Raw genomic sequence first — 24384 nt, 5'->3', positions numbered from 1 at the left:
CTTCCCGCTCGCGCGCCGGGATCGCGCCGTCGCGAGAACGCGCCCTGCGCGCTGGCCGCCTGGCGCGCACGCGCCCGAGCGGGCTTCCGGGCGGGGCGCGCGGCTCGAGGTGCGGATCCGCAGGCGCGCCGGCCCCTCGCCGCCACTGCGCGTCCCAGCCCGCGGGCCGGCGGAGGAGGGAGCGGCGGGGGGAAAGGGGCGGGCGGGGGCGGGGGCGGGGCGGCGTCCGGCTCCGGGAGAGTTGGGGGAGGAGCGCGGCGGCCACGGCGGCGGCTCCCGAAGAGGCGAAGGAGGCGGCGGAGCTGCTTTCCTCCTCACGGACCCGGAGCGTCCGGGACCCGGAGCCCGGAACTGGGGGGACGCGGCGGCGGCGGCGGGGGCTCGGCGTAGGTGAGGCTGAGCGCGCGGGGTGCGGAGGGAGGGGGGGGCGTTGGGGAAGGATGAAGGGAGCGCGGAGGAACTGCGAGCGGGCTGGAGGGAGGAGGGCACGGGGGAAAGAGTAGTTGTTGGGGGCTGGGTACGGAGGAGACGGGGAAGTGAGCCCTGGGGACTCGGAGTGTCCAGATGGTGAAAGGTGTTTGGGGTCCGTAGGGCGGGCCGGAGCACACCGGTCCGAGTTGGGGTGTTCCTAGAGGCATAGGCCAGGGGAAACAATGGGGTGAGTTCTCGGGTGTAACCCTGTGTTGTGGGGTATTGGATTTTAAGAAACAAGGAGAGATGGAAAATAATGAGGAAAAAAAAAAAGGTTATTTGGGAGTGGAAGTACAAGGAAGTGGGAATGCAGTGGGAATGCGTAAGGTCATCTGCATGAGTGCCGGAGGTCCTTAAGATTTGGGGCAAAAGTGGGATTTGAAAATAAGAGATAGAAGGACATTTTTGCAATTGAGTGGGGGAGATAAAAGAGCATTCTTGGAATTGGGAGGGTGGGAGAGAACGGAAAATTACGCGAAGTGGGGCAGAGAAACGAAATGGATCTGGTTTGGGCTTGAATTAAACCAGAGGGTGGGTCTAGTTGGAAAGGGTAGGGTACGTGGACAGAGTTCTCCTAATTCACCCGGGATGATTGGGTTATTTTAGAAGGTGGATCTTTCTCAGGCTTGTCCCTCTGCTAAGGAGTACAAGCTGCTCTTTTAGTAATTTGGTTGTCATGTATAGTCCGTTCCATTGATAAAGCAAACCTGTGATAATTCTGTCTCCTCTGCTCAGGTTGCAGTACGTATTTTACCTGTGGTTAATGAAGCAGAAGAGGACAGATCGCCAGAAACCGGCACCTATCCATGCTTTTGAGTCAGGTCAGTGATAATGCAGAGTTCACGGTGTTTGAGAGGAAACCAAGAGTTTGTTTTCATTTAGACGAAAAGGTGATGAATAGCCTCGATAAAATCGAGTTATCTGTACTTTGTTAGAATTGCAGTTTCTCACTGAGAAATGTTCATGTACCATCTGCTACTGGTTTTATGTTTGAGGCTGCCTCATGTTTTTCAGTTTGAATGAAGGTGATTTGAAAAACCACCTTATTTGAAAATATTGTGGGGAAGTATTTCCTTGAGAACTTGGATTTCCAGACTACATTTTGAATGAATGGTATCAGGTATAAGATTTCTTGTTTTTGAAACTAGTTACCTTTCTGTGTTCATAAATAGTCCACGTTAAGCTTTTTATTTGTTGGGTATTAAGTTTTTGCTGATTCATCTAAGATTTCTGGGAATTCATCAGTTTATATTTATTTCTCAGCTAGTAGCATTAGGCCATTTTATAAGGGTCCAAAAGTAATTATGTAAATTGTCACTTTCTTATGTTATAAAAACTGAACACAGCAAGGAGTGAGTGCAGTGTCCTCATTAATGATAACATGGCTCTTTATTTTTATTTTTTTAAATATATTTTATTGATTTTATCCAGAGAGGAATTGAGAGAGATAGAGAGTTAGAAACGTCGATGAGAGAGAAACATTGACCAGCTGCCTCTTGCACCCCCCCACTGGGGATGTGCACGCAACCAAGGTATGTGCCCTTGACCGGAATCGAACCCGGGACCTTTCAGTCCGCAGGCCGATGCTCTATCCAGTGAGCCCAAACGGTTTCGGCACATGGCTCTTTATTGACCTTTTCCAGTGGGCTAGGCAAGGTGCTAAGATTATTTTGCATACATTATCTCATTTAATTGAATCCTCACAATTATTTCCTATTTCATAAATTATGAGTAATTTACTGAGGTCACAGAGCTAGTGAATAAAGCTGAATTCAGACCCAGCTCTTTTGGATGTCTTCTTTAAATCTTCACTGCCTGGCCCTAGCTGGTTTGGCTCAGTGGATAGAGCCTTGGCCTGCGGACTGAAAGGTCCCAGGTTAGATTCTGGGCAAGGGCACATGCCCAGTTTCCAGGCTTGATCCCCGGTGGGGAGCATACAGGAGGCAGCTGATCAGTAATTCTCTCTCATCATTGATGTTTCTCTCTCTTCCTCTCCCTTCCTCTCTGAAATCAATAAAAATATATTAAAATAAATAAATAAATAAATAAATCTTTACTGTCTGGTGGTTCTCCTGCCCTTTCCCTCCTCTAGTTTTGGTTGTAATAAAAGCAGCATGAATTGGTTGCAACTTGAATCTGATACAATATTAGTTATTTAGATGAAGATTGGGTTAGTGGGCTACATCTCTAGAGTTAATTTGAGTGTTGACTCCTGTGATTTACCAAATCTGGGGTCCTGATAATAGGGCTAACACATCTTACTAAGAGTTTGTCCTGTGAGCACACTTCATTTTCTGTTTGGTGTATGCTGTGCATACATACCACTCTTCTGTGTAGAAGTCAAGACAGCAAATTGTGGAATCAAAACACGGGAAAACAATGGAAAACTGCTGAATACTCAAGTGCCCTCAAAGCACCTGTTGAATCCACAGTTGGTACTAGCATTATCTCTAAATATAGATAGAATCCTCTTAGAAACTCCTAGTGAAACAACTAGAACTGAGAGAAACAGCTGGGGCCTAAGGGAAGAGCCATAGGTTACAGGCCAAAACACCAGCATACCACCTGGAGGAGGCTGATCCAGGAGTAGCGAAGGGCTACAGATACTAGTGAATGGCAGGAGAGGGAATTGTTTGTTGAGCATTTCTGTAGTCTAGGCATTGAACTCAGTGTGTTTTATATATATTATAAAGTCTTCATTCAATCCTTAAAAGTTATAAGGATTATCCCCATTTTTCAGATGAGGCTCAGAAAGGTTAAGTAACTTGTGCAGAGTCAGTTAATAATAGCAGTGAAGGATGTTTGTATGTACTATTTATTGTTGTTATTATTTTAAATTGCTGTTTGCAATTTCTCACTATAGAGCCACCTTGTTAAAATTGGGAACTAACAGTTACTCTTTAAGAACCACTGTGCTGCCAAAATCGGTTTGGCTCAGTGGATAGAGCATTGGTCTGCGGACTGAAGGGTCCCAGGTTCGATTCCGGTCAAGGGCATGTACATTGGTTGCGGGCACATCCCCAGTAGGGGGGTGTGCAAGAGGCAGCTGATCGATGATTCTCTCTCATCGATGTTTCTAACTCTCTCTCTCTCTCTCTCTCTCTCTCTCTCTCTCTTCCTCTCTGTGAAAAATCAATAAAATATATTAAAAAATATATATATATTTAAAAAAATAAAAAATAAAATGGCTCTGCAAAATGCACAAATAAAACATACATTAAAGATCCACTGTGCTTCTTTGAGAGAAGAAGTAGAACTGATTATTTCAATCTTGCTGCTTCCACTGGAGATTGGAAGGAAAAGCTTTTTGTTTTTTATTTTTCTGATTTAATTGTTGGGAAGGGGAGCCCATTTTAGTTAACAAATGACTTCTTGTAGACTATAGTTCCGTTTCTTCATTTGCTTGGTATCTATCTATTCTATATATAAAACCCTAATATGCAAATAGACTGAATGGCGGAACAACTAGTCACTATGACACGCGCTGACCACCATGGAACATGGTGGGTGTTGGCAGCAGAGTGCAGAACATGGCAGGCATCAGCCAAGGTAGGATGGTGGAGCAGGTGAGGGGGGGCACCAGACCAAGGTGGAGGCCCTGTCACTATGATTGGGGTGAGCCTTTGGTGGTTATTGAAAATTCTTTGCTCCAGTGCACCCTGGTCTCGTATGGCGCTCACATTTGCTGCCAGCACTGGCCCTGCTCACACCCAATGCTGGCCCCAATTGCCCCTGAGGGCTTCTCCACCTCCCCCTGCTCCTGAGGGGCAATCGGGCAGCAGCTGCTGTTTGCACCCATTGCTGGCGCCAGCCCCAATCGCTTGTGCCATTATCCGAGTGGAGTTGGCACCATCAATGCATGGGAGCAGCGGTGGCAGGAGTGTGGCTGCTGGCAGACAGGACTGGGGTGGGGTGTGGGGTGGGATGGGGCTAGATGGGGATGTGGAGGATGGGCTGAGACCTGCCCCTGTGCCCACTGCAGCTTCACGGCCCACAATTCCTTTCAAGGTGCACGAATTTGTGCAGTGGGTCCATAGTATAACTATATATCTGTAGCAACATGAAAATGGTATGTCTGTCTCTATTTTGAGAACTTGACTTTCAGGTAAGTCATCCAGGCTCTGAAGGATGACAGTGAAGCATGCCTGTTACAGACTTTTACCGCTTCTCCTGATACATTTTTGCCACAATAGATTAATCATGTTCTTGCTTGGCTACTTAAAAAAAAAATTGTGGTAAAATATACATAACAAAAGTTACTTTTTAAACCATTTTTAAGTGTACAGTTCAGTGTCATCAAGTACATTCACATTGCTATTCATCACGACCATCAACCTCTAGAAATTTTTATCTTCTTAAACTGAAACTGTACCTATTAATTTTTTTTAAATAAATTTTTATTGTTCATATTATTACAAATGTTCCTTTCCCCCCCCTTCTCACCCCACCCTCTGTCCTTTCCCCACCCCTCATTGTCCTCATCCATAGGTGCACAATTTATGTTCAGTCTCTTCCCACATCTCCCTCTCCCCCTTTCCCCAAGAATCATCAGTTCACTCCCCTTCCATACCTCTGATTCTATTATATTCAACAGTTAATATTGTTCCTCAGATTTTTTTTTTTAGTTTCCTTGGTTTTTAGATTCACTTGTTGATAGTTACGTATTTGTTGTTCATAATTTTTATCTTTATTTACTTTCTCTTCTGAAAGAACCCCCTTCAGCAATTCATGTAATTCTGGTTTGGTGGTGATGAACTCCTTTAGCTTTTTTTTTATTAGTGAAGCTCTTTATCTGACCTTCGAATCTGAGTGATAGCTTTGCTGGATAGATTATCTTTGGCTGTAGGTTCTTACTATTCATCACCTTGAATATTTCTTGCCATTCCCGTCTGGCATGCATGGTTTCTGTTGAGAAGTCAGCTGACAATCGTATAGGTGTTCCTTTATAGGTAACTACCTTCTTTGCTCTTGCTGCTTTTAATATTCTCTCTTTGTCTTTTGCTCTTGGAATTTTAATTATGATGTGTCTTGGTGTGGTCCTCTTTGGATTCCTTTTATTTGGAGTTCTGTGTGCTTTCTGGACTTTTAAGTCCAATTCTTTCACCAGGTGGGGGAAGTTTTCTGTCACTATTTCTTTCAGTATGTTTTCGATATCTTGCTCTCTCTCATCTTCTGGGACCCCCATAATTCTGATGTTGGATCGTTTGAAGTTGTCCCAGAGGTTTCTTACATTATCTTCAATTTTCTGGATTCTCTTGCCTTCTAGCTTCTGCAGAGGAGTGTCTTCTGGTTCTTTATGTTCCAAATCTTTGACTTGATTCTTGCGATCTTCCATTCTGTTTTTAGGACTCTGTAAAATATTTTTTATTTCAGACAATGTATTCTTTACTTCTGGTTGATCCCTTATCATTTCTTGTTGATCCCTTTTCATATCCTCATAGGTCTCATTTATTTTTTCGCCTTTTCTAGGAGACTCTTGAAAAACCTTATAAGTGTGGTTTTGAACTCTATATCCAGTCGCTTGTTGTCCTCCATTTCTTTCGTTTGTGATCTATTTGGTTTAGGCATTTTCGCAGGCAGCTTTCCTGATGGGGCGGGATTTCAGGGTGGAGCCTACAGCTTTGGCTTCCGTCAGCCCCGCCCTATGCGACTCCTGAGACTCAGGGTCCTTCAGTACTTGTTGCAAGCGCCTCTGAGAGAAAGGTGCCCTCGATTTTCGCCTGCTGCCAAACTGTTTATGCTCTCCCCCAATGAGTCCGGTATTGGGGTTCAGTTCAGTTGGAAGTGGAGTTGAAGGTGGCGTTCAGAGCAGTCTGGAGCCCCTGTCTCCTTCCCATCAGGGCAATCCCCCGGCACAGCCGGCCGGCCCTTCTCTGTGCACACTGTGCACGCCTCCGGGACCTCCTCTCGCTGTTCCCTGGAGTTCCGCCTTACAGCCCAGCTCCCTATGGGTGAGCCTGGGTCCCCAGGGTCTGGCCTAGAATTGGGGTTCAGAGCAGTTGGAGCTGGGCCCAGGACAATCGGAGCTTTTCTCTGCTTCCTACTTGGGAACGCCAGCCAAGCACTCGGCCTCCCTCCTCTCCGGCTCTGTCCTCTCCGCGCGCCGCGTGTCTCCGTACCTTAGGCTTTTACAGCTCCTCCGCGCTTTCTTCTGGTTTTCTCCTTGCTTCTTGTTGTAGGATTTCCAGTCAGTCGACTTTCCTGTAGTTCTGGGTAATGTCCATTTTATATTTTAGTTGTATTTTATTGAAATTGTTGTGTGCGGCTGCGGCTAGTTGCCTACCCGAGCAGCCATCTTGGATTCTCTCTCTGTTACCTATTAAACAATGATTCCCTAATTCTTCTCTGAGTCCTTGGCAACCATCATTCTACTTTCTGTCTCTGTTAATATAACTACTCTGCACATCTTGTATACTTGAAATCATAGTATTTGTCCATTTGTGTCTGGCTTATTTAGCACAGTGTTTTCAAGGTTCACCAGTTTTTTAGCCTGTGTCAGAATTTCATTTCTTTTAGGACTGCACAATAGTCCACTGTATGCGCATACCACACTTTATTGATCCATTTATCATAAACACTTGGGTTGTTTCCACCTTTTGGCTATTGTGAATAATTCTGCTGTGAATATTGGTGTACAAATATTTGAGTCCTTGCTTTCAATTCTTGTGGGTATATACCTAGAAGTGGAATTTCTGGGTTATATAGTAATCAATGTTTAATTTTTTGGGAAAGCATTGTTACTTGTAAATGGTGATTTTATTATGTGTTCATCTGGAGTAGCAATTGGCTTTATGTTTGCTGGGTGATATTCCTCTACTAACTTTTTCTGTACTGTTTGCAGGACACTTGCACTGGAAATGATTCAAAGGAAATGATTTACCTAGGTTTTTGTTTGTTTTTTAAAAAATATATTTTATTGATTTTTTTACAGAGAGGAAGAGAGAGGGATAGAGAGAAATATCAATGAAAGAGAATCATTGATTAGCCGCCTCTTGCACACCCCCTACTGGGGACGTGCCCGCAACCAAGGTACATGTCCTTGACCGGAATTGAACCTGGGACCTTTCAGTTGCAGGCCAATGCTCTATCCATTGAGCCAAACCAGTTTCGGCTGATTTACCTAGTTTTGATTGCTTTCTTTTAGCTTCGGCCTACTTATATTTATGTATCATGACATCTGGCAAGCACATTAAAACATGTTTCAGCTTAGCAATAAAATTACTCTTAAAAATTTTTTAAACATTTCAGCTGATGAGTAAAATGGGAGTTTCTGTTCTAAAGTGTGAAATGTATCCAGTGTGGAAGGAGTCATTTGTTATGTGTAGATCTTTTCAGTCATACCTATAAATGTGGATAATCATCTTGAGAACATTATCTGTATGTGTATGTGAAAAATGTGTCAGTAGTGTAGAGCTTTTTCAGTTTATTTTGTTGCCTTTGATTGAAATTCAAGGTACTTTTTTCATTTTAAAATATTTTTTATATATAAGCTACTGATTACTGCTAATCTTTGGTATACTTTTCTTCATTCATTGAATAAGGTTTTAGTGTCTGCTGCAGGCTTTAAATACTTCAGACTTTAAATATAGCTGTAATACCAGAAGTAAAAATGGCTGAAGTTATTTAACTCAGTTTTCTTCCCTCCATATTTGAGAAAGTTGACACACATTATGAAATACAATTTGTTGAAATAGCTGCAGATTGACAGTGAATTGTCTCTTCTGATGGGTCTATCTTTCATTTTTTCTAAATGTCACAAGGAGGTTAGTTTTCCCTGCATCTTGCTTTTTGAGATTAATGGATAATGAAGGAGCTTTAGGCTCATTTGCTATATTTTGAGAACTCAAAGAGACTTAGTGAGCCCATATTACCTTGGAGGTGGTGTGTTGATTCTGAAATATTTCTAAAGTTTGTAAACACCTTTTCTTTAGATTACTGGATATTAAGCATTGGTCAGAGGCCAGCATTTAGTATCCTTGTTAAAATATACCATGGCTGCCTGTATAAGTGTGGGTTCTTGGAATATACATAATCTCCAACACAGATTCTGTAGCAGCCCCAGGCCCTTAAAACATTCTGCAGTGTCTGAGGATGTAGCCATTAGCTTAAAGGCAATTTCTTCAGTCATTGTTCAATGACTAATTTGTGGTTAGGAGTTAGCTAGGAATTCTTACTAGTTCAAAACCTAAATAATAACCTTGGATTGCTATTAGGGGAGATTTTTACATTACTTAATTAGCAAAACTACATGATTACTAGTTGTGGAGGATGTGTATGTGTGTTTTCCAGAATTGGCAAAAGGGTCTTGGGACTGAGAAGAAAGAAGTATGTGATATGGCCATTATGTAATTGTAGATGAATAATCTATATATATCTATATATATATATATAAGCCTAAGTGATCAGACAACCAGCAAGTAGCTATGATGCACACTGACCACCAGGGGGAAGACACTCAACACAGGAGCTACCCCCTGGTGGTCAGTGCACTCCCACAATGGAGCGCAGCTCAGTTGACAGGCAGGCACAAGACACAGAGCTGATGGCTGGCAAGCGCAGCTGGCAGCGTGAGCCTCTCCTGTGAACACACCCCTGCATGCCTCAAGTGGCAGCTGTGGCAGGCACAGGGGGGCTGGGATGAGCCGGAGTGGCACAGCACCCAGCCCGGGCTTGGCTCCTCCCCGGGTGCCTGCCCCTTCACGCACGACTTTGTGCTGTGCAGGATTGATGCAGACAGCAGGCTGAAACCCAATATACTGGTGGGTAAGGCTGGACTGTGGCGGCATGGAGGTTCACTGATCCCCACAGGCCAGGCTGAGAGACCCGACCAGTGCACAAATCTGCACTGGGCCTCTATTTGTGGATACATGGAGATGTCTTTTGTATTTGAAGATGCTGCTAATGATATAGTTCCTATTGACCTGCATTGGACTGAAAAGATCATTTTGAAAAACTGGCAGTCCTTCCTTTCTTGGGTACATATGATGGGTTCAGTAGTAAATGATTTGCTATTGTTTCAAGGCTAACACCGTAGTAGAGCAGTACTTTAAAAAACAAAATTAATAAATATTTATTGTTCAGATTATTACAATTGTTCCTCTTTTTTCCCCCATAGCTCCCCTCCACCGGGTTCCCACCCCACCCTCTGCCCTTACTCCCCGCCACTGTCCTCATCCGTAGGTGTATGATTTTTGCCCAGTCTCTTCCCACATCCCCCACACCCCTTTCCCCCTGAGAATTGTCCACTCCCTTTCTATGCTCCTGATTCTATTATAGTCACCAGTTTATTCTGTTCATCAGATTTTTTTTATTCATTTGATTTTTAGATTCACTTGTTGATATATATGTATTTGTTGATCATAATTTTTATCTTTACCTTTTTCTTCTTCTTCCTCTTCTTAAAGAATACCTTTCAGCATTTCATATAATACTGGTTTGACGGTGATGAACTTCTTTAGCTTTTTCTTATCTGTGAAGCTCTTTATCTGCCCTTCAATTTTGAATGATAGCTTTACTGGGTAGAGTAATCCTGGTGGTTGTTTTTTTTTCTATTTATCACTTTGAATATTTCTTGCCACTCCCGTTTGGCCTGCATAGTTTCTGTTGAGAAATCAGCTGATAGTCATACCCTTGTAGGTAACTATTTTTCTCTTCCTGCTTTTAATATTCTCCCTTTGTCTTTGCCCTTGGCATTTTAATTATGATGTGTCTTGGTTTGTTCCTCTTTGGATTCCTTTTGTTTGGAGTTCTGTGAGCTTCCTGGACTTGTAAGTCGATATTTCTTTCACCAGGTGGGGGAAGTTTTTGGTCATTATTTCTTCAAATAGGTTTTTAGTATCTTGCTTTCTCTCTTCTTTTGGCATCCCCATAATTCTGATGTTGGTACGCTTGAAGTTGTTCCAGAGGCTCCTTATGTTATCTTCATATTTTTGGATTCTCTCCAGTTCCATCCATGCTGTTGCAAATTGTAAGAGCTCTTTTTTTTTTTTTTTTACTGCAGCATAGTATTCCACTGTGTAGATGTACCACATTTTTGTTTTTTTTTCAAATATATTTTATTGATTTTTCACAGAGAGAAAGGGAGAGAGATAGAGAGCCAGAAACGTCAATGAGAGAGAAACATCGACCAGCTGCCTCCTGCACACCCCCCACCGGGGATGTGCCCACAACCAACGCACATGCCCCTGACCGGAATCGAACCCGGGACCCCCCAGTCCGCAGACCGACGCTCCACCACTGAGCCAAACCGGTTTCGGCCATGTACCACAGTTTTTTAATCCACTGATATGCTGATGGGCACTTAGGCTGTTTCCAAATCTTAGCTCTGGTGAATTGTGCTGCTATGAACATAGCGGTGCATATATCCTTTCTAATTGGCATTTCTAGTTTCTTGGGATATATTCCTAGAAGTGGGATCACTGGGTAAAATGAGAGTTTTATTTTTAGTTTTTTGTGGAAACTCCATACTGTTCCTCACAGTGGCTGCACCATTCTGCATCCCCACCAGCAGTGCATGAGGGTTCATTTTTCTCTGCATCTTCGCCAGCACTTGTCATTGGTTGATTAGTTGATGATAGCCATTCTGACAGGTGTGAGATGGTACCGCATTATCGTTCTGATTTGCATCTTTTGGATGATTAGTGACTTTGAGCATATTTTCATATGTCTCTTGGCTTTCTGTCTTCTTTCAAAAAATATTTAGGTCCATTCCCCATTTTTTGATTGGGTTGTTTATCTTCCTTTTGTTAAGTTGTATGAGTTCCCTTATGTCAGTCTTTTATAAGTTCATATTTGACATTTGTCATTGGTCTGCCTGTCCTGTAAGTTATGATGATCCTATAAGTTAGACTATAAGGTATTAATGTGTGATACTGTGTAATTTGGGAGCAAAGGAATGCAACAATGAGGACTAAATTTGTGCTTAGGCATCTAATTTAATAACATAGGAAAAGCTCCTGGAAAAGGAGGGCTTTTTGGTACCTTCATCCTGATTACTTGTTACTTGACATCTTAACATTTAAGTAAGAGTAAGTAGAATTATATTCAGTTTTGACATGATTACATTTTATATATATATTGACTTCAGAGAGGAAGTGAGAGGGAGAGAGAGATAGGAACATCAATAATGAGAGAGACTCATTGATTGGCTTCCTCCTACCCACCCCACACTGGGGATTGAGTCAGCAACCCAGGCATGTGCCCTGACAGGAATTGAACCACGACCTCCTGGTTCATGGGTCGATGCTCAATCACTGGGCTACATGATTACATTTTTTATATATATATTTTATTATTGATTTTGTACAGAGAGGAAGGGAGAGAGATAGAGAGTTAGAAACATCGATGAGGGAGAGTCATAGATCAGCTGCCTCTTTCACACCCCCTACTGGGGATATGCCCGCAACCAAGGTACATGCCCTTGACCGGAATCGAACCCGGGACCCTTTAGTCCCCAAGCCGACGCTCTATCCATTGAGCCAAACCGGTCTTGGCTACATTTTTTTATTAGGCAGTAGAGCTGAGAACACATCATGCTTTTACACTCTACTGGCTAATCATTTCCATTGTGAAATAACCCCAAGTATATTATTAAAGTTCCTGGCAGATGAACCTTTTTTTTTTTTTTTTGAAAGAAAGCAAAATTTATTGACTACAGCAAAAATATACATAAGACAATGAAACAAGGAAGGGCATAAAGAAGTAACAGGAGAGCCTAGGTTGGGCTGATTTGGCTCTCATGGGAGTTAGAGAAAAGGTGCCTTAGAAACAGTTTCAGGGAATTAGCCCTGGACAAGCTGCTGCTGCCTATTGGGCGCTCCTGGTTGCAAGTCTCATGTGGTCCCTTAGAGCAGCGGTCACCAACTGGTGGTAGTTAGGGGGTACATGCCTGTCGGGGAATGAGAAGGAGAAAGGAATGGCAGGGGCGTGCTCCCTGGAGGGAGAGCCAGGTGGGACTGATGGGGTTGAACTGCTGCTGCTCATTGCTCCTTTGGTTGCAAGCTTCATGGGGTCCCTCAGAGGTTAGGGGGTAAGTGGCTGTGGGGGAAGAAGAGGGAATAGAGAATGACCCAGGCATGCTCCCTGGTGGGAGAGCACACCTGAACTTTTTTTTTTTTTTTTTTTTTTTTAATATATTTTATTGATTTTTCACAGAGAGGAAGAGAGAGGGATAGAGAGCCAGAAACATCGATGAGAGAGAATCATCGATCAGCTGCCTCTTGCACACCCCCCACTGGGGATGTGCCCGCAACCAAGGTACATGCCCTTGCCCAGAATTGAACCTGGGACCTTTCAGTCCGCAGGCCGACGCTCTATCCACTGAGCCAAACCGGTCCTGGCCTGAACTTTTTTTTTAATTCCTACACAAGGATGTGTTTTTATTGATTTTTATTTTATTTATTTTTATTATTATTATTTTTTTAAATAAGTTTTTATTGTTCATATTATTACAAATGTTCCTCCCCCCCCCCCCCCATTGCTCTCCTCCACCAGGTTCCCACCCCACCCTCTGCCCTTTCCCCACTCCCCATTGTCCTCATCCATAGGTGCACAATTTATGTTCAGTCTCTTCCCACATCTCCCTCTCCCCTTTTCTCCAAGAATCATCAGTTCACTCCCCTTCCATATCTCAGATTCTATTATATTCAACAGTTAATATTGTTCATCAGATTTTTTAAATTTCCTTGGTTTTTAGATTCACTTGTTGATAGTTACGTATTTGTTGTTCATAATTTTTATCTTTATTTACTTTCTCTTCTGAAAGAACCCCCTTCAGCAATTCATATAATTCTGGTTTGGTGTTGATGAACTTCTTTAGCTTTTTTTTATTAGTGAAGCTCTTTATCTGACCTTCCATTCTGAGTGATAGCTTTGCTGGATAGATTATCTTTGGCTGTAGGTTCTTACTATTCATCACCTTGAATATTTCTTGCCATTCCCGTCTGGCCTGCATGGTTTCTGTTGAGAAGTCAGCTGACAATCGTATAGGTGTTCCTTTATAGGTAACTACCTTCTTTGCTCTTGCTGCTTTTAATATTCTCTCTTTGTCTTTTGCTCTTGGAATTTTAATTATGATGTGTCTTGGTGTGGTCCTCTTTGGATTCCTTTTGTTTGGAGTTCTGTGCGCTTCCTGGACTTGTAAGTCAAATTCTTTCACCAGGTGGGGGAAGTTTTCTGTCACTATTTCTTTCAGTATGTTTTCGATATCTTGCTCTCTCTCATCTTCTGGGACCCCCATAATTCTGATGTTGGTTCGCTTGAAGTTGTCCCAGAGGTTTCTTACATTATCTTCAATTTTCTGGATTCTCTTGCCTTCTAGCTTCTGTGGAGGAGTGTCTTCTGGTTCTTTATGTTCCAAATCTTTGACTTGATTCTTGCGATCTTCCATTCTGTTTTTAGGACTCTGTATAATATTTTTTATTTCAGACAATGTATTCTTTATTTCTTGTTGATCCCTTATCATTTCTTGTTGATCCCTTATCATTTCTTGTTGACTCCTTATTAATTCTAGTTGATCTCTTTTCATATCCTCATAGGTCTTACCCATCTTTTCTAGGAAATTCTTGAAAAACCTTATAAGCGTATATTTGAACTCAATATCCAGTCGCTTTTTGTCCTTCCATTTTTTTCGTTTGTGATCTATTTCGTTGTCGCATTTCGCAGTTACAGATGGGATGGGATTTCAGGGTGGAGCCTACAGCCTTGGCTTCTGTCAGCCCCGCCCTATGCGGCTCCTGCGTCTCAGGGTCCTTCAGTACTCGCTGCAAAGCGCCTCTGAGAGATAGGTGCCCTCGATTTTCGCCTGCTGCCAAACAGTCTATGCTCTCCCCCAATGAGCCGGGTATTGGGGTTCAGTTCAGTTGGAAGTGGAGTTGGAGGTGGCGTTCAGAGCAGACTGGAGCCCCAGTCTCCTTCCGGCCAGGGCAATCCCACGGCACAGCCCACCGTCCCTTCTCTGTGAGCAATGTGCGCGGCGCCGGGACCTCCTTTCACAGCTTCCCCGGGGTTCCGCCTTACAGCCCAGCTCCCTATGGATGAGCCCGGGTCCTCTGGGTCTGGCCTAGAACTGGGGTTCAGAGCAGTCAGAACTGGCGCCCAACACAGTCGGAGTTTTATCTCCTTCCCGCTAGGGAACGCCAGCCAGGCACTCGGCCTCCCTCCTCTCTGGCTCCGTCCTCTCCGTACTTTGGGCTTTTAAAGCTCCTCCGCGCTTCCTTCTGGTTTTCTCCTTGCTTCTCATTGTAGAATTTCCAGTCAGTCGACTTTCCTGTAGTTCTGGGTAATGTCCATTTTATATTTTAGTTGTATTTTATTGAAATTGTTGTGTACGGCTGCGGCTAGGTGTTTACCTGGGCGCAGCCATCTTGGATCCTCCTTTATTGATTTTTAGAGAGAAAGGGAGAGAGAGAAAAACATTGATGTGTGAGAAAAACATCCATCGGTTGCCTCCCATATGCACCGTGACCAGGTATCAAATCCTAAACCTAGGTATTTGCCCTGATCAGGAATCAGCTCATAATCTTTTAGTGTACTGGAAGAATCTGCAACCTATTATGCTAGGACGATGCTCCGTCCAACTGAGCTACTTGGCCAGGGCAGAAGCATTTTATTGAGTGCCTACTATCTGTCTGATACACATAGTAAAGTAAGCATAAAAATCCTTGCCTCGCTGAAACCGGTTTGGCTCAGTGGATAGAGTGTCGGCCTGCGGACTGAAAGGTTCCAGGTTCGATTGCTGTCAAGGGCATGTACTTTGGTTGCGGGCACATCCCCAGTAGGGAGTGTGCAAAAAGGCTGCTGCTCGATGTTTCTGACTCTCTATCCCTCTCTCTTCCTCTCTGTAAAAAATCAATAAAATATATATATAAAAAATCCTTGCCTGCATGCAGCTTCTAGTCTGGTACGGGAAGATGTATAATAAGCAAAGGTATAAAATGTTTGGTATTTCAGATGGTGATAATTGGTATTGAAAAAACAAAAACAAAATCAGGAAAGGTGATAGAGATAACTCTGTTAGCATGTGACTCAATGTGAGAGAGAAAGGCGGGGGGTGGGGGTGGGGAGGGGAGGGCGGGGGGGGGGGGGAGAGGGAGAGAGGGAAGAAGGAAGCGAGAGAGGAAGGAGGTCTTGTTGAGAAAATAATACTTGAGCAAAAACTTAAAAGTCATTTTTGAATCGGTTTTCTTCCTCATACCTCACATTAGATCCATTTCCAATTCTTGTTTATTTTGTCTTCAAAATACATCTCAAACCCACTTAAATAGGTGGATTAAATTGGCAGTAGCAGTTTGTAAAAGTTTTCTTCTGATTGTTTTTATTCTCAGTGAATTAGGAATCAGTGCTCAGCTGAAAGTGAAGGTGGGGAGCAGCAGGTAATGGAGGTTTGTGGAGAAAGAAGGTATGAAATTGTTCAGGAGAGTGGGAGAATGTCTGAAGCAGGGAAATATTGTATGATTGCCAGGTGGCTTTAAGAGCGAGCCCCTTGAGGTTTGTGGTCATGAATTTAAAAAAATATATATATTTTATTGATTTTTTACAGAGAGGAAGGGAAAGGAATAGAGAGCTAGAAACGATGAGAGAGAAACATTCATCAGCTGCCTCCTGCACACTCCCCACCGGGGATGTGCCTGCAACCAATGTACATGCCCTTGACCGGAATCGAACCCGGGACCTGTCAGTCTGCAGACCGACACTATACCACTGAGCTAAACCGGCTTTGGCTATGGTCATGAATTTAAAGTGAGATGAGTCAGTATGGTTTTTTCTCCTCCAGTCACATTCAGCTGCAGTAGTATGTTTGGAGTAGATTTAACCATAGAGAGGTATTACCAAGATAGTAGAACAAAACACGAGAGGGTCAAGGAATAGAGGTTATGTGCAAGGGAGCAAATATGTATGCTGTGGAATTTAAACTATTATTTCTCAATCTATATATTTGTCTTGAATTAAATTTATTTTAAGGATTGGCTCATGGCATTGTGGGGGCTGAGAAGTCCCATGACCAGCCATCTGCAAGTCACAGACCCAGGAAAGTTGGTGGTATAAATTCCAGTCCAAGTCTGAAGGCCTGAGAACCAAAACCTAAGTTCCAGTGCAAGGGCAGACTGATAACTCAGCTCCACAGTCAGCCAAAGGGAGAGGGATGCTCTCTTCCTCTGCCTTCTTGTTCTGTTCCTTACGGGATTGGTTGATACCCACTTATATTGGGGAGGGCCATCTGCTTTATTCAATCTGCCTATTCAGATGCTAATCTCAGATGAAAACACCCTCTGTGTTTGGTCAAATATATGGGCACTTGTCCTCTAGTCAGAGCCAGATAATGGGTAATAAAGTTTTCACGTGATATTCAAGTAGAGGTTTTTTAGGGAAGCAGGAGGGAGACTGATTTGAAAACATCATTGAGGAACAAGGAGGACACTTTCCTCACCCCCAGTTCCAGTAGTAGGAGGGGTGGAGAAAGATAATTTTCACCACTTGAAGGCTATGAGGGGTGTTTGGCCTGAAAGGAGAACCTAGTTTCAATTAGAACAAGAAGTTGAAGGGAATATTCAGAGTGGAGGTTGAAAATGTAGGGCACAGTGGAATGGCTTAAAAATTTGGAGAGAGATGTGAGGCAGATGGGGACAGAGCAGAGGGTGTGTAGAACTGTGTGGGGATTAGAATATAGGAGATAAGATTAGCTTAGAATCATCTGGGGATTCTTTTGATGGACAGCATAAACACAGATCAAGAACATGAAAAGATTAGACCTGATAGCAGGCAGATAATGTATAGTCTTCAATATTATTATCAATTCAGGCATCCACTGGGTTCTTGGAACATAAATCCTTCGAATAAGGGGGACTATTATAATATAGAAACACATATATACTCACAACAGTGCTTGTTTAATCTTAATTATGCCAGATTGCTCTACATCTTTTCTTAACTGACTTTTATTGTGTATATTTTCAACATTCTATACATGCAGAAAGAATAATATAATGAATTCACATGTGCCCTCATCTAGCCAGCAATTATCAACAATTTTTCCATTCTTAGTTTAATCTATTCTTGATTATTCTCTTTCAATCAGTTGGTTTGGGTACTGTCAACGTGATCTATCCTTTTCTAAAAATTCTCCATGAGCCTTTCATCAATGGTTTCAGCAGCTATTGATGATTGTTGCCTAGATCCATTCTGTCATTAAGACTTGCAAAAAAATAGCATTTTTCTAATGCTGTTATTCTGTATTTATTAGCTGGGATTCTTCTATAAAAATGAATTTTTCTTCATTAACTTTAAAAAATATATATTTTATTGATTTTTTACAGAGAGGAAGGGAGAGGGATAGAGACTTAGAAACATCAATGAGAGAGAAACACCAATCATCTGCCTCCTGCACACCCTCCACTGGGGATGTGCCCGCAACCAAGGTACATGCCCTTGACCAGAATCGAACCTGGGACCCTTCAGTCCACAGGCCAAGCCTCTATCCACTGAGCCACACCGGTTTCGGCTCCTTCATTAACTTTTTTATTACTCTGAAATATGGTTTTTATAGGAGAGGCGGAATAAATGTTTTGGTTCTTTCTCTTCATAAGTATTTAGAATAATGAAATGAATTAGTGTCCCACCAACCTCCAAAAAATGTTCACCAATGTATTGGCCCTTAAAGCCTAGAATATTTATATGACCTTTTACAGAAAAAGTTTTCCAATCTTTAGTCTAAACAAAAGCTTAATTTTGTTATTGATTTTTCTTAGAAGTGGCAGGGAGAGAGAAATTAAAACACCACCTACTGGGGATTGAGCCCACAATTTAGGAATCAAACCAGCAACCTTTTGGTGCACAGGGTGATGCCCAACCAATTGAGCCACACAGGCAAGGGCCAAAAGTTCAATCTGGTTTCCATGCCTTGGATTTGACCTTTGTCCAGGGGTATTTCTTAATTTGAGAAACATTTTGTTATATTGGGGGCTATGGGAATAAGAAAACGGGTGTTGTTGTTTTTTTTGGACCCAATAAGTCCTTTATATTTTCTCTATAATCTGCTTGAAAATTGTATATATTTTTCTTTTATTTCTCTCTACCTGTATTTTATGATACATAGCTCAACAACAATAACAACAATAAAACCAACTCGTTGATACTTTTGACATTCTGGAAATCTTCTTACCCAGATTAATAATTTCATTTGTTGTATTTTCTGTTTTCTACATTACTGCAGGTGACAGCTTTATTAAACTTTATACCATTATCTAGTAAGATTCTTCTTTCCTTCAGCTTCCAATAACACCTTCTTTTAAAGCAAGAATCAGTAACCTTTTTCTGTCAAGGGCGAGATAATTAATATTTTAGGTTTTTTGGGCCATATGATTTCTGGCACACCTGCTCAATTCTATTGTTATAGGAGAAAGCAACCGCAGACAATAAGTAAATGGGGATGACTGTGTTCCATTAAAACTTTATTTACAAAAACAGGCAGCAGGTTGAATTTTACCAGTAGATTGTAGTTGGCTGTTTTGAAATCATTATTGACATCTCCCTTGAGGTTCTTCCTAACATTGTCTTTAAGAACCTTCAGGCCCAGCGGGCATGGCTCAGTGGTTGAGCATTGACCTATAAGGCAGGAAGTCACAGTTTGATTCCTAGTCAGGGCATATGTGCGGGTTGGAGGCTTGATCACTAGTGTGGGGTGTTCAGGAGACAGCTGGTCAGTGATTCTCTCTCATCGTATGTGTTTCTATCTCTCTTTCTCCTTCCCTTCCTCTCAGAAATCAATGAAAATATATTAAAAACAAAACAAAACCTTCAGGCTTTTACTAACACTTTCAAGGCCCTTCTTGCCTTCTCCTGCCATTCAGTCCCAAAGCCAAACAATTTAATTACCAAAGTCTGTTTTGGCTATTTATTGCTGCGTAACATAACATGCCAAATTTAGTGATGTAAAATAACACTTCTTTTTAACTTTTATGGTTCTGGTGTTCAGGCTTTGCTAGGTAGTCGTGTCTCAGTGTTTCTTAGGAGAATACAATCAGATTGTAACTGGGGATGGAGTCATTTAAAAGGCTTCCTCACCGAAGTCTCTTAATGCAGTTGGAGTCAGCTGGTAGCTGAGCCTGGAGGTGACTCCTCATTCACATGTCTGATGCTGCTCTGGAAGGACTCAAACAGCTGGCCCTCCTCAGCCATCTCCTAGTAATTCTCTGTGAGGCCTGGTCCAGTCTCCCTAGTACAGGCCTTCAGGGAACGTAGATATCTTATATGGTGATTCATGCTCCAAAGTTGCCTGTCCTGGGAGAGAACCAGACATGAGTTTTCTCAGCTATTATGACCTAACTTCTGAGGTTGCTCAGTGTCACTTCTGCTTCATTCTCTTTATGGGAAGGAGAATTTTATTCTGCCTTTTGATGGGAGTAGGATCAAAGAATTTGCAAATATGTTTTAAAATATAACATGTCTTCCTGCTCCCCACCTCCAATATAAAAACGTTCTGGAAGCTGTAATATAGTGGATCTTGCTTTATATAGTGGATCTTGTAATATAGTGGATAGGCTTTCTCTTTCTTGTTGGTGGGGGTGGAGGTAGGAGATGAGTTCCCTTCATTTAATGTTCCAGAATGGATTTGTCAAGATGTTAAGAGCTAAGGAAGGAGACTTCCCAGGGCTGGGAGCTTTGGACTTGACATTCTTTTTCCTTTTGTATGAGAGTAGGCATAATGGTGCTTCCATCCCAAAAGAGAAAACAATCGAAACAAAATCTCTGAAACCATTGAAAGTTCTACCATTTAGTCTGCCTGATAGGGCCCAGTGCTTGAGCATCAACCTATGTATGAACCAGGAGGTCCTGGTGCGATTTCCAGTCAGGGCACATGCCTGGGTTTCGGGCTCAATCTCCAGTTAGGGAGCATGCAGGAGGCAGCCAATCAATGATTCTCTCTCATCATTGATGTTTCTATCTCTCTTCCTTTTCCTTCCTCTCTAAAATCAATAAAAATATATTTAAAGCCGAAACTGGTTTGGCTCAGTGGATAGAGCACACATGTCAAACACAAGGCCCGCGGGCCAAATCCGGCCCGCCAGGCCTTGCAATGTGGCCCGCACCGCGCTGTCATCACTGCACTCCGCTGCGTTCCATCACAATGACACGCAGTGACATTTGCTATCTATTACGCATGCGCATAGATAACAAGTCACTCGAGATTCAGGAGGCGTGACCTATAGTCCGGCATCCGATGTGGTTGTGCGGGTGGCAGAGCAGAGGAGAGAGTGAGTGTGCGGGCATAAAAAATACACAGCAGAAGCTGCCAGTTCCTGGCATAAAGTGCAGGCATAAAAATCGCAACAGAATCTGCTATCTGTACCCAGCCAGGCATTTATTGACTGACTTTTTTTTTCTCCACTCCATCTGCCAAATCAAGCTATCCCTGTGCAGTTTTCAACTTTTTCCTTCTAACGCAGATTTCCAATAAACTACATCTTTTACTGCCAATATTGATCCCAAAATGTCCAGGAAAAGAAAAGTTGACGGTGAAGGCAGACAATTTAATGACAAATGGGAAAATGAATACATGTTTGTGCTTAGAGAGGGCAAACCAGTGTGTATATTGTGTTATGAGACAGTGTCGGTGATGAAAGAGTACAATATACGTCGTCATTTTGACACCAAACATAATGTTAAGTATGGCAAATATACTTTGGAAGAAAAGCATAAAATTGTTAAAGAACTAAAAGGCAAACTACAATCACAGCAGCAAATGTTTACAAAGGCTACAGCGAAAAATGATGCTGCAGTGAAAGCAAGCTTTATAGTGGTTGAAGAAATTGCCCGTACTTCAAGGTGTTTTTCAGAGGGTGCCTTTTTGAAGCAATGCATGCTAAAAGTGTGTGAACAAGTATGCCCAGACCAGATACAGAGTTTTCAAAATGTCAGTTTGTCAAGAAACACCATTGCAGATAGAGTTCAAGAACTCTCAGGAAATCTATATCACAGCTGGCCGAACAGGCATGCAGTTATCTCGCTTTTTCACTTGCTATCGATGAAAGCACAGACAACACTGATACAGCGCAGCTGTCCATCTTTATACGTGCTACGAAGACCGACCTCTCTGTCACTGAGGAACTTTTGGATGTAGCTGCCATGCATGGGACGACGACTGGTAGAGATATATTTGAGGCTGTGGAGAAATCTATAAATAATTTTAAATTACCCTGGGAAAAGTTGGTGGGGCTAACTACCGATGGCGCACCTTCAATGTGCGGAGAAAAGAAAGGCTTGGTTGGACTAATGAAGGAAAGAATGCAAAAAAGTCACTGCCACACACCCTTGATTACTTATCATTGCATTATCCACCAAGAGGCTATGTGTGGAAAAGTTCTGGACATGAATGACATAATGACCACAGTCATTAAAACTATTAACTTTATACGGGCACGTGGCCTGAATCATCGCCAGTTCCAGCAGTTTTTACAGGACGTGGGTGCAGAGCATGGAGACGTGCCATACCACACAGAAGTAAGATGGCTGAGCAAGAGCGCAGTCCTCAAAAGATTTTTTGAGCTCAGAGAACAAATTGCTCTTTTCGTGGAAAGTAAAGGAAAGCCCTTGCCTGAACTGTCGGATCCCGCCTGGCTATGTGATTTTGCTATGATGTGTGACATATGCGAGCATCTCGCCCAACTGAATCTGAAGCTGCAGGGACGCAAACAAGTCATCATGAAGATGTCTGACATGATCACAGCATTCCAGCGTAAACTTCAACTATGGAAGTCCCAACTGGAACAGGACAATCTTGCCCACTTTCCCGTTTGTTTGAGTATCTCAACCACTATTTCTGGTACTTTTCCTTGCAGTCGGCTGGCTACCAAAGTTAGCCGTTTACTAAGTGAATTTGAGCGGCGCTTCTCTGACTTTAGAACACAGCACTCAGGCTTTGACATCTTTGCCAATCCTTTTACAGTTGATGTCAACAATGTGCCCCATCACCTTCAGATGGAGATAATCGAGCTTCAGTCTGACAGTGGCCTGAAATCAAGGTTTCAGGATGTTGAAATTGAGGACTTCTACCCTCTACTGCCCCCTGACTCAATGCCAGAGCTCCGACTTCATGCTGCCCGTATTCTATCTATGTTCGGGAGCACCTATCTTTGTGAACAGATGTTTTCAATAATGAATCTGAACAAAAACAAGCACAGATCACGCATTACCGATGACAACCTCCATGCTGTTTTGCGGGTTGCTACAGCCCAAGAAATAAAACCGAACATTGACTCATTGATCCGGGGAAAACGGTGTCAGACATCTAGCCAGAAAACAAAACAATGAGCATTTTAGGTACATTCCAATATTACTGTTTTGCTTGATACCAATATTACTGTTTTGCTTGATAGCATGTGAGTTGGTTAACAGCACTGTTAAGGAAAAGATTGTTCCACTCATTTTAAATTCACATTTCTGGTTAACATTGTCAGTTTATGACTGTTCAGTAAACCATTCGGCCCGCGATTTAGGCTGGATTTTAGATTTTGGCCCCTTCTCTGATTGAGTTCGACACCCCTAGGATAGAGCGTCGGCCTGTAGACTGAAAGGTCCCAGGTTCGATTCTGGTCAAGGGCATGTACCTTGGTTGTGGGCACATCCCCAGTAGGGGGTTGCAAGAGGCAGCTGATCGATGATTCTCTCTCATCAATGTTCCTAACTCTCTATCCCTCTCTCTTCCTCTCTAAAAAATCAATAAAATATATTTAAAAATGTATATATATATTTAAAAAATGAAAACCAGCAAAACTTAAATATATCTTATTCTATCTAATAAAAGAGTAATATGCAAATTGACCATCACTACAACACACAAAATAGCTGCCCCTATGTGGACACAAGACGGCTGCCACAAGATGGCCAGCAGGGGAGAGCAGTTGGGAGGGACCAGGCCTGCAGTGGAAGACAGTTAAGGGCAACCAGGCTGGCAGGGGAGGACAGGGGAGCAGTTAGGTGTCGATCAGGCTGGCAGGCAAAAGCAGTTAGGGGCAATCAGGCAGAGGCAAGCGAGCAGTTGGGAGCCAGCAGTCCTGAATTGGAGAAGGTGCAGGCTGGGCTGAGGGACACCCCCTCTCCCCCCCCCCCCCCATGAACTTCGTGCACCGGGCCATTATTATGCTAATAATTTGTAGTGGTATGAGAACCTCAAGAAGAGTCAGGAAAGAAAGTTCTGGAATAAGTCGCATCCCCAAGGAAGAGAATAATATATCTTGAACTACTGAAAATGGGGAAGACTTTTCACTATAGTTTTTTAATTTCAGTTGCAACTTGGAAGAGGTAACATCTTTTGGGATTAGTATTCTGTACCTTTTCCAGTTATTTATCTGCATTTTCTTTTCTCTTTCCTTCCAGTTGACACACAGTTGGTTTGGAGGCAGTAGAGGTGGGAGAAGGAAGAGATAATTTTTCATGCTTTACGTCTGCTAATATTATTTAACTGATTTTACCTAAATGAAACTTATTTTTTAGAATATTCAATGCATGGTATGTTGCATGCATTATGTATTCATTTAAAGCACCTTATTCCTGCCAAGAGCCATACAAAATTATCAAGTTAAAAATTAGCTGCTATATTTGGTCAAACATTTAATTAACTCATCCCAGTGCTTTGGCAGGGCCAGACCAAATAAAGGATTTTATATGGCCCACGGGCCAGATGTTCCCCATTGAGAGAATTACAGTAGCATGAATTTATGAATGACATGGATAGCAGATTATTTCCAGTCTAAAATTGCTCTGTTCATTTTTGGATAAAGTAATTACCTGCTAGAGCAGTATTTTTCTAGCATGTTATAAGCCATGAGAATGGTTTGGAAGGATCTGAATGAATGCTGAGTGTAAAGGTTTTTAGTGCAACTTGATTTTATCCTTTCTTTCCTTAGAGTGTTGGTGGAG

The 24384-nt window shown here is 42.6% G+C and overlaps 1 protein-coding gene across 1 annotated transcript in view; it reads left to right on the top strand.

Annotated features, from left to right (window-relative positions):
* Window positions 1–224: 224 nt before the first annotated feature.
* The window catches only part of SPATS2 (spermatogenesis associated serine rich 2), an 84361-nt gene continuing 60201 nt past the window's right edge, over window positions 225–24384 (top strand). The window contains exons 1-2 of the mRNA XM_084877433.1: window positions 225–390; window positions 1207–1292. The gene's annotated coding sequence lies outside the window, so the exon portion shown is untranslated. The remainder of the gene's footprint in view (window positions 391–1206; window positions 1293–24384) is intronic.

Source organism: Pipistrellus hanaki (genome assembly GCF_964339955.1).
Source record: "Pipistrellus hanaki genome assembly, chromosome: 3".
NCBI lineage: Eukaryota > Metazoa > Chordata > Mammalia > Chiroptera > Vespertilionidae > Pipistrellus > Pipistrellus hanaki.
The sequence above is the reverse complement of the archived record's forward strand: the minus strand, read 5'-3'. Positions and strand labels throughout refer to the sequence as shown.